Consider the following 15,977-nt stretch of genomic DNA (forward strand, 5'->3'; position numbering starts at 1 on the left):
ATGACGATGAAATGCTCTCTCAACGTTTGCTGTGCGCAAAGTTGCATGCAGTTCTCTGTTTTGGCGCTCTGACAGTGCTGCCCCATTGACAGAAGGGTGACATGCGTGGTGCTCATGGGACGAGGCCAAAACCTTTGTTCTCACCCTCTGACCTCCTTCACTCTCTCAGCTCTCTCCGTGGAGACACTGAGAGACACTGTACATTATTTTTTATTTCTGGCTGACACGCAGATGGACGGATGGTGGGATTGCAGAGGATGGCTGAGGACGATGGAGTGACTGAGGAAAAGTGAAGTCTAGTTTTATGCGCCCTCACGAATGGAAGAATGAGTGGGATCAAGGCAAAGTTAGAGAAGGAGTTGAGGGACTGAGCAAAAGGAAGGCACCAGGATCTGAATACAGACCTGCACGACAGGGTGAGAGAACAGACGGAGGCGAGACGGCGAAGGAAGGAAGGGGTGGTAGGAGGGCTCCTGGCCGTGGATGCAGACAGCCGAGCAGGGTAACTAGAGGCAGGCGGTGACCTTCTCTGCTGCTGGGGGATCGAAAGCTTTATTTAAAGGCCTGGTCAATGCTGGGTGCTGCTGAGGTATCAGCCTCGCAGCCAGGCGACTCATCACCACTGTAATACAACTCTCTAAAATCTAACCTCCCTCCCTCCCTCACACACACACACACACACACACACAGGACAGGACACTCTCTGGACACCTCAGGTTTTACACTGTACAGTCAAGAGGCAGGACAGAAACTACAGCATCAGCATCAGCTAATTTTACTGTGCAGCAGACAGTATACTCTACTTTCCTCATGTGCTCAGCATTGTGAGGCACAGGTTTTGTTTAGTCTTTGAGCTGCACACCATCACAGCGTCATTTTATATGAGATGGTATTGACACAGTGAGGATGGAGGTCATGAAAGAGTTAAAAAAAAATGACAGGATGCAGGCTTCTCAGGTAGAAAGCTTGCATCTGTGTGTGTATGTATCAGTGAAGCACGTGTTTGTGTGCTCGCATGTGTGTGGCTGCAGCGTGAGGACACCTGCATGCTTCAGCACTTTCGGGCTGTCAGGAGCTCTGAGGTCGCAGGCGGGGGAGTGGGGAGGGCACATTAGAGGAAGCATCAGAGCCCCCACCTACCACGCCACCACGATACTTTCCCCTCCTACACCTCCCGCCATCCCAACCCCCACTTCTCCTTCTTCCCCGTCATCCCTCCGCCTCCTCCTCCTACTCGTCTTCCCCTCGTGATGACGGGGTGAGTCGGCCACTCCGGGGGTGAGGGGGCGCAGGGAAGCAAGGTGCCTCTGTGGCTGACAGCAGGCAGGTCAGATTTTTGTAGACCTGGCAGAGGAGGAAGGACACATGCACACACGCATGCAGACACATCAAGGTGTGTGAGTGCGTAAGAGAGAGGAAGAAAGAGAACTGTGCTTGCATGGACATATGTGCTGTATACATAAACATCTGAAAGCCTTTGCCATTAGATTGTAGTTAATATGAAGGCTCCAAATATGGCTGCTTGTTCAGGAAAAATACAAATATCAACTGGAAGACCAATACTGATAAATATTGTGATATCTGTTTGGGCTTGTTAATGTGCAACACACTGAACATGGTAACGGCAATCAAACTTGAACTTCCCAGAAAATACTGACTAAATATTGAATCAATACAATCAACAAAATCTACATCATAATTTCTGTTATTGAAGCAAAATTCCACAATATGATTTCAGATGATAAACAATGAATAACATAATATCTCGATTCACAGATAGGCACACTCCATTGTCCATTAACTGCCTGGGACATATATAGCAAAATGCTGCAGTGTGAGACTCGTTACAGTCTTGAGAGTAACACAGATGACATCACTCATTCCTGAAAATCCAAATGACAGAAAGGATATGAACAGGATGTATGCTCATTACTGAGCCTGGTCCAAGAAGAAAAAAAACAAGCACAACTGGTTTTGGGTTAGAAATAACAAAAAGGAAAAATTTGATTTCAGTCTCTGCAGTTGTAAAGATAAACCTGCTGAACACAGAACAACAGTGTTTAGATTTGGATTGTTTTTAAAAATGTGTTGTGTGTTTTTTTACTTTCTTCTGAACCACAGAACAAAGCTGCACCCTAGAGCCAAACCTCTAAACATCAAGCAGCTCCTCTTTTCAACTTATGTTAATATACAACTTTCTCTCCGATGTTTCAGTTGTTTAAGCCTGGATTGTCTTGTTTTATTCAAACATAATTAGCTATAAAGCTGTACCGCTCTCTGTGTGTGTGTGTGTGTGAGAGAGAGAGAGAGAGCCTCAGAGCCACTGTTGTCCTCAGGTTGTGACTGTGTGTTCACAGCATGATTGAGAGAGGAACTTGTGATCAGCCGGAGGTTAGTTTGATATAATGTATTCCCCTGAATCACCGCAGCCAGAAGCCCAGGGCCTTCCTCTCGCCTGCAGCTTCCTTCTCCTCACACACACACACACACACTCACTCTTACTTTGCTCCGCTCATGTCACCATCCCCTCCTCTCCCTTCCCTGCAGTGACTACCCAGTGCTAGCTGTGTAGCATTGCACCCAGCGTCTAATTGAATTCCAACACTCTGGCGTTAGCTCCTGATGCTATAGAGATGTTAACACGGCACAATACTAACAGTCCTCGGGACGTGTTTCAACACTCTCGTCCTAAAGAGAAAATTAGTGCTAAGCTCACTCTGGCAGCACATGATTTATTCAAAGCTCCAAACTATGTCTTCTGTATCCCCAAACGGATCGACTTTTATAGCCATCAGCACTTGAGCGAATCAGCACTTCATATACACACAGGCAGCACATGCAGAATACGTATTGTGAATGCACCGTTGGAAGACAGAATGTGTTTCCTCTCACTTCTCATGCTTCTACCTGAGTGTATCTATTGTCCCTTATATAAATGTGTCTGCTGGTCTCTCTGCATCCATACCGCTAGCAGTGCCGTCCATCCCCTCTCCCTGACACCCTCACTTTTATCCCCTGGCTCTCAAACACTAGCTCTGGGCTTTAATGGCACATATTTTCTGGGTCTGGCTGAAACGGGATGCATCTTCTCCTTGTTAGCTTGATAAATAACCAGGCTGCTGGGAAAGTGCTGAATTTTAGCTTTCAGCCTCTATTTTCTGCTGGATGACATTAATTTTAAGTGCTGAGAAGGAGCTAACTAATACAGACAAATAAATAAGGAGGAGGAAGGGAAGGTGCGGAGGTGCTGGAGAGACTCTGCTGTCCACCCCCCTTACCTTTTTATACACAAGCATTCATATGTGCAATATGCAAACCTGCAGAAAATATACAACACGCAAGCAGGAGCACAGACACACACTTAGTTTCTCAATAAATGCTTCTGTTGTTGTTCAAACTGTTGAATCATCTTGTTACATTATTAGTACGACTCCTGCAAAGGTCAAATGTTGAGCATGTTGCAGGTAGACAGACAGTCTGTCAGTTAGACAGTAAGATTGGCTCCATGCTTCTCTATCTGCTGTCTGCCTCCAGCCCTTCTCTCTGTCTGGCCCTCTCACCCTCCCATTCTGCCTTCCTGAATTATGGGTTTCATCAGAAAAAGAGATGTGGTGGATCACAGTGCACAACACCGTGGATGAATTGTATTTACACGAGCTCATATACATGACAGAACAGATTTCAGGTCTCAATCTGAGTAGTTCATTTGTGGTTTGCACCTTAATTATTAATTATTGTTGCAGAAAATACCGGGGTTTTTTTCAGTTAAAACACTTTTGTAGAAGCATGTTCAAACTAAGGGAACAATTATTTATTAATTTTGCATTTCGGTTTGTGTGTGTTGCATTTGTGCACGAGTGCCATCACTGTTACATGTCTGTGCTGTGACTACCTGTTTTTCGTAACCATTTAAAATATTCTGTCTTCTGGTAGTCAGACTCATTAGCCATTTGATTTGACAGTTTTTTTTAAGTAAACAAGCTACTGAGGAGCAACAAAGAATTATATTAAATTAAACTGGAATACAAGATTAAAGAAATATCAAATTTCAACATATTTTAATTTTTATTTTCATCTGACTGTCTGTATATTATATAGTTGTTCATTTTGTTTGTTTGTATTATTTTATTTTAATTTTTGTCCTGTTTTTTGAACCCACAAAACCTAAGATGACTACATTTAGAGTAAGCATTTGTCATATAACAGCAGCAAAAGCACAGCAGTGAGTGTGTTTTACTGCAGGTCTATAAAGTAAGAACACAAGAGCACCGACAGGACATATACAGCACTACGGATGATGTGAATCTACTTTTAGCGATCACAGCATGCAAAATTAAATGTAAACCTATCAGTTGCATGGCATTATACGCAGACATAACTTGTGTTGATAGTTTTTTAAATGCTTTTGTTTGGCCTCATAATGTCTAACATGTTTGCTCATCCTGTGCATTCACATGCAGTATTCACGCATACACACACACACACACACACACACACACACACACACACATTCACTTTGTTAGGTGCAACGCAACACAATGAAGTGGCTTCGGCTGAGACACCTCATACATTATTTTAACAATGTATGGTGTGGTGAATAAAAAGGTCAGTGTTTGAGAACAGGCTCTATGTAACAATAAGATGCATGTACTGAGCACTGCAGGCCCTTCAGTCAGCATCCTGCTCTGAGCGCTGGGAGGAGGAAATACATGTGAGTCGGAGTGATAGATTCTACTGTAGGCTCTGTGTGTGTGTGTGTGTGTGTGTGTGTGTGTGTGTGTGTTTATGGGGCGACGTTGTGAAACACCTTATAACAATAGATTTACTTGGTCTATCATTATTGATTGTACATTTTTCCCTTTTGCCCTTTGCCTCACTTTGATGAATGTCTTTTATTACGACAACATTTTGCTTTTAAAGCACATCGTGAGCTGAGATTTTGTGTTTAAAGCGATGCTTTTATTAGACCAGTTCTATTTTTGTCAGTATCCGAATGCACTCTCGCTCTGCAGATGCGATGTAAGCAAATGTGCGTTTCTGTTTGCAAAGCAGGGTTTAATCTTCAGGGTGTATTTATCACATGCTGTCATGTTGCGGTCACATGACCACATGAACCACTGCCAGCAATTAAGGCTGATAAATCACTCATTTACAGGAAGAGAAGGAGGGATAGAGTGGGGAAAGAGGAAACAAGAAAGTGATAAGAGAGCGGCAGAGGAATAATGAATAGCCTGTACCCTTTCACAGATATTTTTTTCTTTCATTTTTTTTTTCAACCCACGATGGTGAATGTTATTGTGTTTGGGCAGTGTAGTATGAACTGTTGCCATTGAGGCTCATTGACTCCTACAGGCAGAGACAAAGAGACAGATGGTAGTCGTTTGTGTGGTTTACTGTGATTGTGACCTGACTGCACTGTTTTATTTACTGTTGGAAGTGTTTGTGAGTTCATGTGTGCAGCTGAATGCACGCCTGCACAAGCAAACGCATTTGTGTCATGACAGAGAAAGAGATGCAGAGCCCGTATGTACACAACCGTCACTTCTCCCTCCTTCCCTCTCTCTCTCTCTCTCTCCCTCGCTCCCTCTCTCCCTTCCTCCCTCTCTCTCTCTCTCTCTCTCTCTCTCCCTCGCTCTCTCTCTCTCCCTCGCTCCCTCTCCCTCCCTCCCCCCTCTCTCTCTCCCTCGCTCCCTCTCTCCCTCCCTCTCTCTCTCTCTCTCTCTCTCTCTCTCTCTCTCTCTCTCTCTCTCTCCTTCTCTCCCTCCCTCCCTCTTTCCCTCCCTCTCCCCCCTCTCTCCCTCCCTCCCTCTTTCCCTCCCCCCCTCTCTCTCTCTCTCTCTCCTTCTCTCCCTCCCTCCCTCTTTCCCTCCCTCGCTCCCTCTTTCCCTCTCTCTCTCTCTCTCTCTCTCTCCTTCTCTCCCTCCCTCCCTCTTTCCCTCCCTCGCTCTCTCTCTCTCTCTCTCTCTCTCTCTCTCTCTCTCGGGTTCTTGCTGATGGATTTCCTCTCAGTCTAAACAGGAGAGCAAACACACTGAATGGCTCTGCGTGCAGCTATTCCAGACACCAAACAATGGTGGAATTTCACTACAGCGTCTTTTATTTTTGTCAGTGTGTGGATGGATATATTGTAAAATGTAAATAAAGCAGACCTTCTTTGATCTTCTCTCTTAGGCCTGCAGGCATAGAAATTGAGATAGCACTCAGCTGTGAGATTTCGCTGCTGACACAAGTCACAGAGAGTTCTTGGGATGTGAACGGAGTCTAACCTGTGCCGCGCCTGTATAAGTTACATCAGAATGTGTGTTTCAGCAGCTCAGGTCAGTGCTCTGCAGAGTCTCAGACTGCCCACTCACTTGAAAAGGCTGATTAAAGATTCATGACAAAAAAAGAAGAAAAAAACCCGCCTGCTTCTAATGGGCTGGAAGAAGACAGGGAGAGAAGAAGGAGAGAGAGAAGTGGGAAGGAGACGAGCTGTGTTTTTTTCTCTTTTTTTTTCTTTCGACAGTCTGAACGCTCACTCGTTAAAGGCAGCGGTCACTAACTGACTAAAGGTGTCTTTACAATGAGACCACTGAGGAAAGCTGAGTCAGTGAGGCTGCTGCTGTGAGGGAAAATGATAACAAAAGACCAAAAATCAGTTCTTACTCTGTATGTGTTTAAGGGGGTGTTTGCTGTTTAAAAAGTTAATATATTTTATATTAATCGCTGACTTCAACTGTGTAGAAAGCCTGTCTTATGGCGATGTGTATAAATGGCGTACTGAACAGAGGCAGGACCCTGCTGTCTGCAGCCTGCGACTGGAGCAGCTATTCTGGGGAGAGAAATAAATTGTGTACACATTAACTGCACTAGAATACAAAGTCAGCCCCGTGAGTGTGTGTTTTCTGTGGTTTCTGAAGTACTGCCAAAGACTGCAAAGATTGTCTAGCATAGAAAAATCTTTTCTCTCTGATCTTTGCTGCCTGCTTGCTTTCTAGTAACATCAGTAATGAGGTCTTTGTAAATGTTTTGAGGACATTTTTGGGCTTTATTTCTTGTCAAAAATTATACAAACTTATTTTCATTTCATTATTTTTTGTCTTGTTGTGTTATAGACAACAAGAGTTAAATAAATTTATATATTTATATATTTTTACATATTTATTTATAATTTAGTATTATTGATTACTTTTAATGAAATGAATTTGAATTTTTATTGCCATTTGAAGTTACTACCATCTGTTTTTTACTGTACACATAGGAAAGTACTGCACTGCCCTCATCTCCCTCTTTCTCATCTGCTCTGGTTAAAGCTTGTTACACATATGGAGACAGAAAAAGGGAGAGAGGGGGGAGACTTGAGGGAAGGAGGAGCAGACATGAGAGCGGCATCAGCATGCTCGCTTTGCCATGTGTGAACATAACGTCCTGCCTCAGCGACACAAGAAACTACATGGACTCCCTGTCCACTTCCTCCCTCTGTCTCCACCTTAGACAAGTGTAATTTATTTTAGCCTTTGTTGGCTTTATTTTGATAAAACAGGCAAAAAATGTCCCGGAGAGAGAGAGAGAAAATACACCATGCAGCTAAGGGCCCTTTTATGGACTCAAACCCGGGTAGCTGCAGTGACAGACGCAGGCACAAGTGGTGCATGTTGAAAGAACCAATACCCTGAAGAGGACTGTCATGTCGAAACACTGGGAATTTATTAATGCATATTTGGCATCATAGCTATGAGTGAGCGACTATCTTCCTTCATACGTGACCATTGAATCTGGCCACAGAGTTCTCAAGCCTGACAGCTATTACTTATACAACAGATACATTAAACAGACTGGTCAAATAAAAGAGTCGAAAGTCACACAGCAGGTGGCAGAGCTGCAATCTCTAATTACACCTCTGTCAGGTCTTCAGTGCGAAAACTGCAAAAATCAATGCTTTTGCTACATATTTTTAATATTTGTGTATACACCAAAAATTAATTTAAGAAAGAGAAAATTTGCGACGCTGAGTCTGTTTCGGTGCTGCTGTTAGGAGCATCACCGTGTTCTGTACTGTACATTTTATGTGGCTTTATCTCAAGTGAATTTAAGGGCCTGTAAAAAGTGGAACGTTATTAGCATCAGACCACCTGGGGTGAACATCTGCAGCCTCACACTACAGACCCAACACACATCACTGTTTCACTTCTAACTATCTTCTGTCACACACACTCACACACACGGCTCAGCTGCATCCTTCCTTTGCATGTCTCTTGTCTTATTGACATATGTGCAGTTGTGCATTCCTGCAGGGGGGGGTGAGCTGGTTATTAGAGATGCCACAGGGTCACAGGTCAAGTACAGGTTCAGCTCTCCTGGTCAAGCAGAGGTCAAAGGTCAGCAGGTTAGTGTCAGGGGCCAGGATGATCACAGCGTAGCTCACTAATAATCCACCGGTGGATTTAAAATCAAAGTGTGGGCTGATTTGTGGAGCTTCAGATGGCTCTTCTGCATTATTCTGCTGAGATTCGCATGAAACCTTTTTATTTGCTTATCTTATTTTTCATTCCTACAGTAACTACTCTCCTTTGAATAATTAGATGTTCTTTTCATGTTCTATTAGGACTGTTTTTCCTCATGTCTCTGCTCGAACAGTATTTTTTCATCTTCAAAGTGAAAACTAAAATAGGGCGATCATTGCAATTTAATTACTACAAATCCCTTTGTGAATTTGCTCTTGTGTTTGTTTACATGCATAGATTTGCCAGCTTCTGCAGTTTTTTGTGTGATTCAGTGAATGTGTTTACTTTCTTGTGTCGCTCTGTATATGCCTTTTTTATTTATAGTGTGTGTGTGCCTGTATATATATATGTGTGTGTGTGTGTGTGTGTGTGTGAGTGTGTTGATGAAGTTGCAGTGGGGTTTATTTAAATAGATAAGATGGTGTTTTATTCCCAATCAGAGGAATCTCATGTCGCATCGGAGTCTCTTCATAATAACCCACAGCATCGCTCCACATCCCCCTGATACACACACACATACACACACTGAGTATTGCAGACACTGCATTTTCCCTCACTCTCAGGGGCATAAGGCTTTGATAAATGAAAATAAATACTTTTTCTTCATACAAGGAACAGAAGGGGAAAGAGGAAAATGGCAGAAGTGACAGGAGGTCTTTGACAGTTTGATGCCTCAATACAAGCAAATATATGACAAAGAAACACTTTCGAAAACTCTGTGTGTGTGTGTGTGTGTGTGTGTGTGTGTGTGTGTGTATGTGTGGGGTACAGCTTGTGCTAAAACACAGGAACATCCTCAGTCATTTTGGGGATAATAAGAGTGAGGAAGTGATTCAAAGATATGGGTTGAGGAGAGGGGAGATATGTTAACTGAGTTACAGTGAGAGGGACAGAGAAAAAAACAGCACATCACATGATTTAGAGGAAACTGGTTCTCCTCCCTCATCCGTCTGTTTCTGTGACTGCAAGGTCATGTAGAAGCCTCCCCCCTCTTTCCCTCTCCACCTTTGTTTCCCTCTGCTCCGCCGGACCTCATTTCATTCAACACTCCCAAACCTCCGACAGCTCCATAACTATAACTCTCTCCTCCCTGTCCTCTCCTCCTCTCTTCTCTTCATCCACAGCTAAATGACTCTGTCACAAATAAAGAGCACTTATCTTATCTACAGCCTCCACTCTGCTGTCTCTATCCCCATCGACGTCACATACACAAATACACACAAGAAGAATAAGAAAAAAAAATTTAACAGCAACAGACAGAACCATAAAGACTTGGGTCTTTTATTATAACCATTATTACAGTCATAATTATTTTCCCAAACCATAATCAAAATCTTTTTCTTTTATTTTCTCTCGCCTGCATCGTAATTATTCCTCTCAGAAGGAAGATTAAAGTCTCGTTCAACAACATTTCAACTTGTCGTACTGCCTTAAAGTCTTCAGCCACCTGCCATATAGAAAGACACAACAGTCTACAGTGTAGCACACAGACAGGTAGATGCAGGCTTGACAGAGGACAGCTGTCCACTTATTCTGTTCTGTCACCCCCCCAACCCCGCGCTTCCTCCACTTCCTCGTCTTCCTCTCTTGTCATCCCTTCCTTCTCTGCTCCCTGTGGTGTGGAGGAGAGGGAGAGAAGGATCCTCAGCTATCTGCAGCCAGCGGAGGGCTTAATGTGTTTTTGTCTTTGCATGGTGTGTGTGTGTGTGTGTGTGTGTTTGTGAGCCACCTACCAGGCACTCAGTGGGGAGCCACAGAGGGATGAGAAGAAGGAAAGAAGGATGAGGGAATGGAAAGGAGTGTGATTGGGATAAAACTCTCAGCAAGAACAAACACACAGTAACCAGCCACACACACACACACACACACACACACACACACACACACAGTCGTGTTTTCATCACATTACATAGACTTATGTTCATTTCCTGGAGGTTTAACCACCACCTAACCATAACAACAAACATTAGCTGCCTAATCCTAACCCTGACCTTAACCAAACCTTAAAGCAAATCTTCACAACAGAAGAGAGAACTACAGGAACTACAGGAATATGCATGCACACACATACACACACACACACACACTGACACACCTGCTCCGGCAATCTGCTAGGTCTCCCTGAACACTCCATCACTAATAGTCACGTTACAGAGTGCAATACAGACGCAGGTTTTGATCAGCATGTATTGTGATGACTTTGCTTTCTGTTGCCTAAAAGTGCTCACACACACAAAGCTGTACTGCTTTTCCAGTTCAGAGGGATCAAAGGTTACGAGTAAACTGCATCGCCTGATTCATCTGTACGTGGAGGTTATGCATATGTTTATTGAACCTTATCCAATTTGGCCACCTTACCTGAGTAAATAAGCTTGAAGTATTTGCATGTTGTAACACTCAGGATGGCCTTTTGTTTCGCTGCTCTGGAGGCCTGAGCAGCAAGAAAACGAGGGAGGGAAGGAGAGACAGAGAGGGAGCAGCTCTCGCTGCGAGCAGAAAGTGGATGTGTGTATGCAAGGATGCGTAAGAGACGCAGAGATGAAAAGAGTGATAATTCTCCTGCTACCCTGAGGCCTCTCTCAGCCTCGTGGGCTCCCTATAGGTCCCCTGACACAAGCCTGAGCAGAAAGCCGGGGCCTGCTAATTGGCCCCTGTGATAACACCAGAGAGAAAGGCAATATGTGTGCATGGCTGAGTGTGTGTATGTTTGTGTTTCAGTGTTACAGCGCTGTTGAAAGCTTATATTTTCTACAAGTAATAATTTATTGGTTTGTAATTCTGCTTTGAAGGGTGTTTGATTTGTAAGCTGTGAAGACATTTATTATGATCTGCTTGCTCATTGAAGTCGGAAGAAACTGAAAGACAATTAAAGCATATACTGTACACTAGTTCAAAGCACTGCTTCGATCTTTAAACAGCTTGTTTCTCTCTAATTGTTTCATTATCTCAGTGTGCTTATTAAATGTGCGATAATTGTTAATTACCACATGAGGATTTGTAAAGGATTTGTCTTGAGTATCAAAACAAATTAATTAAGCTGAACACATTTAAAACAACAGCAATGATAACAGCAGGTGCAGTGTGTGTGTGTGTGTGTGTGTGTGTGTGTGTGTGTTTGTGAGCGTGTGCTCACACATCCACATTTCCAGTGCTATGCCTGTTTGTTTGAATCTCTATGTTTAATTGAGATTCATAGGAGGAATTTAAATGAGATTCAAATGAGATTCATAGCTAATTGTAGCAGCACAGGTAATATGCAGATAGATTTAATGATGATTCAGTGTATCTTGTAGACTAATGAGAGTTTGATTAGACCATTGGAAGACACTGGCTGAAATCATTACTGTAGTTTGAGAGAAAAGCAGCAGAAGGACGAGCTGGTGCTTGAAGGCATTTAAACATAAATAAAATGAAAGTTTTCTTAAATTCTCTCTACATGTCATTTTATGTAATTCAGAGAAATCAGTCCAAATTCAAATTAGAACCAAATCCTAAATTTTACCTTACCATAAATCTGTTTGGATAACAACATATGTCTTTTTGTGGTCTGGATGGTGTGAAATGTCTGTGGGGCTGCGCAGATGAAGATTTTGTTTGGGGAAAATTCCTCCAGTGATTTCCTCAAAGTAAGGACACTGCACATGCGACTCCATAGACCCGCCAGTTTAGTCTGTGTAAAATCCAGCTGCTCACGACAGCTGGGACATCATAAGTAAATAAAATGTAGTTCCTGAGCTTGCACATCCACGTTTGCACACACGTCAACACTTATTCTTTTGCTGCCTTCCATTCACGAGCTGTGAGTTGTTTCCTTTCCTTTCTCCTGCTGTACATACGCCCGGACAGATGTGCTCTGCAGGGTGCTGTATACTTATCTATAGTACGCTTACCATAATTAAATTGATGGGAAAAGGCGTTATGCACTAATCAGTGTGTGTGAGCATGTGTATGTTTATTTGTGTGTGGATTCTTGGTCAGATACACACAGTTCTCCTCCACTGGGTGCAGCCAGTTGTAACCCCTTCTCTAAATCTAATATAATCCCAATACTATAAGGTTTCTGAGTGAACACTGTGAAGGAAGCAAATATTTTAGTCTGTAGCTAAACTCTACTTGCCCTGACTATAGACTCAGACCTTACGTGACACAATCAGCACAAACACATATACAGAGCATATATGCTCATACATTCTCCTTTGTTTTGCTTACTTACAGTCATTAAGAGGTGGCTTACACACCAGGCAGCACAACAAACATAAAACATATGCATGGTGATGAGCCAAACAACAAAACAAATATTCTGTGGGACTGGTTAAGGCACAGCAGTAGGCATGAGGCTCTCTCTACTGTACAACTGCAGTATTGATAGTTGCTGCAGAGCCTGAGTCCACCATCCCACTTTATTTCAATTAGCTCACAGGAAGCAGGAAATAACCTGCAAATCAATTGTCATTTCTACGGGGCTGAGGCTGGAGGCTGAGATTCACTTTGTCCACCAATAAAAGATGATGTAGCCATGAAGAAGATTAAAGGGAAATTTCCTCCTCACGTACTCTCACACTGTTGTACAGTATATCATTAGCGTGTGATGTTCAGTGCCTTTGAGGCTGCTGTGCTTGTCTTTTTGAAATTCATTTTCCTGATGTACACACCTGCCTTGTCCACTGATTTCCTACATATCTCTGTATCATGCGCTGATAATCCTGACACAACATGCTGAACTTACTCCAAAGTCAAATCACTCAAATGAGTCAAATCTCTTGTCCCTGCATTGCACTCTGGCCTTTTGGGGATAATTGAGGAGATGTTGCATCTGGATTTCTCTGTTTGTTATACAGTATGGCAATAAAAAATAATGAGGAGTTCACACCTAAACCTTGACATTAAAATTTTAACTTAAATCATATCTGTGCTTTTCAAGATGTTTATCTTGTAAAGATAAAAGAACCCACCACTAACAAGAAAGGTCCAGAAATGTTCTCTGCTCCCACAATGTTTTTAAAGTAGATTTCCAATTTTGTCTTGCCTTTATGAACGACTCTGGTGCACGAAAACAAAAACGGCCAACGCTGATGCACCCTTTTAATGACGGAGCACAAAACTGTGCAAGGACAGAAAACAGAAGGAAAGGAAGGAAACTGTATATGCGCCATGAAACACGTGGAAAAGCTTTTAGTGAGGGAGGTGGAGAAGGGGAGGTCAATATGGATTGCAACCAAGCAAGACAAAGAGGCTTATACGGGGTATGATCATATCAGAAAACACAGTCATGTATGAGCCTCACTTTACAGCATTTCACCCACACAAACATGCACTCACCTGCAAACCCCGGGACACACCACTGTGTGATTTGTTTGTGTTGTTGGTGCAGTGGACTGAAGCGATGGCGGTAGTAACTGTTTGATGGTAGGCTTTATGGAGACACTATATAACGCCTGTGACAGTTTATTCAGTGCATGTCAGGAAGGGGGGATTTGTGACACTACAATGGCTGGGACACTCCCGCAGCCCCGTGCACTTATGCACCCACCATTCACAGCTCCGGAGGGGAAAATGAGTGAGGGAGATGTGAATCTGTTTGCATGTTAAATGTCACAGAGCTGTGCACAGTCGAACATTGAAACAAGGGTGTAATTTTACAATAAAACGAGCATGAAACTCCGATACTGGGAGAATTGACAAAAATCTAACTTGTTTTTTAGATTTTAGCTGATTTGACTGTATCACCACACTCATCGCTTTGACATGCTTGAGTGGACACAAATGTCAAATGAAACAGTTTAATGAGACATTTTCCCTGAGCTTCACAGCTACAGTGGCAAATGACTGGACACCAGACTGAGATCATTAGACAGTATTTTCTTTACAGAAATTCTGCCTTCTTTCTGCACTAACTTTTTGTGCAGCTAGTTACTCCCCAGGGTCCATTAGGCGAGTTCTCATTGGTTCTCCTCTCGGCTGGATGCTATTAGCCCTGTGATTGGGTATTGAATTAGCCTGCTGATTGGGTATTGAAGGAGTGAAGACTGATGAGAGGATTTGGCTAAGCTTTCTTCTCCAAACCTCATTACTCACACTCACACTCAAAGAGAGCAGAACTAGAAGAAACACACACACACACACACACACACACACACAGCCATACACAGCCATACACACACACATGTTCACACAGACATTTGTGTCCTGCTCACATTTTCCCAAGGAAGATTTAACAACTTAAACATCATCCCACGCCACCAATCTCCTGCAGGTAAAGGGACGATTAATTCCTCACAAATAGACACATGCACCGCTCTCTCAGCTCACCTTTCACACCCGCTGCAGACAGAACACTGTCAAAACCACTAAACAAAAAGCTGATATGATGCATGAGCAGGCCCTACAGAGACTGGAGACACCAGAAGACAACCTCTCTGTACTGTAAAGAAAGCGTTGTCGGCCCAGGAGAGTGCTGCATGCAATTGGAGGCTGCTAAAGAGAGGGATGTTTGAAGGGCTTTGTGCTGATTTATGCTGTGTTTCATCCCACAATAAAGATTATGGATGATGATATTGATTTAGCTGGGGCTGTGGCCATGACTGGACTCAGGCTCTCAGGTTGGGAATAAAGAGAATTTAGCTCATTATCATTCTGAGACACAGCGAGGAAGCCTTTCTCTCGCCGTGTGTGTGTCAGTGTGTGTGTGGATAAATGTGTGTCTCTATATCTCTGTGCCAGAGTCTTAGATCATCTTCTGTATTAGCAGCACGACTCTTCCCTCCTTTAGTGTTTGTGAAAGTGTTGAACCCCATCCTGTCCTCCTCTTTCTCGAGCCAGAGAGCGAGCAGCAGGCGTTCCCAGCAGCACAGCAGAGCAGACCAGGAGGGAGGGATGAAGTTATTGACTCCACTTTGATTTAACCTCTCCTGCCTGATCCTCAGAAGCGCACAGACACATGCAGATCGGGAGATTCTCAAAATAACAGCTGCCCTCTCAGGGATGTGCATGTTAAGGATGTTTTTCAGAATTTATGTCTGTTTTGGATAGATTTGTATATATCAGCGGTGGAAGTGGAGGTTCTGGTCATACACTGAAAATTTAAGTTAGAGACACTTGAATTTAAGAATAAAAAAGAAAAAGCACTTCTAATGGAAAGTCTTTTTTGGGTCCAAAGCAACTCTCAACCACATCTGCGTCAGATCAGAAAATAGGTTTAATTAATTACTCAACAGCAGTTTAGATTACTTGTTATATTAGTTAATATATATTCAGCACACCCTGTCACATGTGTTTTTAACCTCCAAAGTCTCTAAATCTACATGCCCCATCTTTGGTATATAACACATGTAGTCAGAAAACAAGACAGTGTGGCTTATCGTTCATGGTGGCTGCGCTCATGAACTCTTATCCACTGGGTTCACACAAACTCAAACTCTGAACAGCAAACAGCTCACTGAGGGAATGTGGCTAACGTTAGCAAGCCAACAAAGAACACAGAACATGTAATGACAA

At 43.1% G+C, this 15,977-nt stretch overlaps 1 protein-coding gene across 2 annotated transcripts in view; it reads left to right on the forward strand.

Annotated features, from left to right (window-relative positions):
• LOC124062262 (transcription factor Maf-like) overlaps positions 1–15,977 on the forward strand; it is a 43,673-nt gene that overhangs the window by 9,415 nt on the left and 18,281 nt on the right. The window contains exon 3 of one of the 2 annotated variants that reach the window (XM_046394904.1): positions 232–398. The exons of the other annotated variant lie outside the window; for it this stretch is intronic. The gene's annotated coding sequence lies outside the window, so the exon portion shown is untranslated. Of the gene's footprint in view, positions 1–231; positions 399–15,977 lie in introns of those variants that run through there. 2 annotated transcript variants of the gene reach the window in all.

This window comes from Scatophagus argus, chromosome 7, assembly GCF_020382885.2.
Source record: "Scatophagus argus isolate fScaArg1 chromosome 7, fScaArg1.pri, whole genome shotgun sequence".
In the NCBI taxonomy this organism is placed as follows: Eukaryota; Metazoa; Chordata; class Actinopteri; family Scatophagidae; genus Scatophagus; species Scatophagus argus.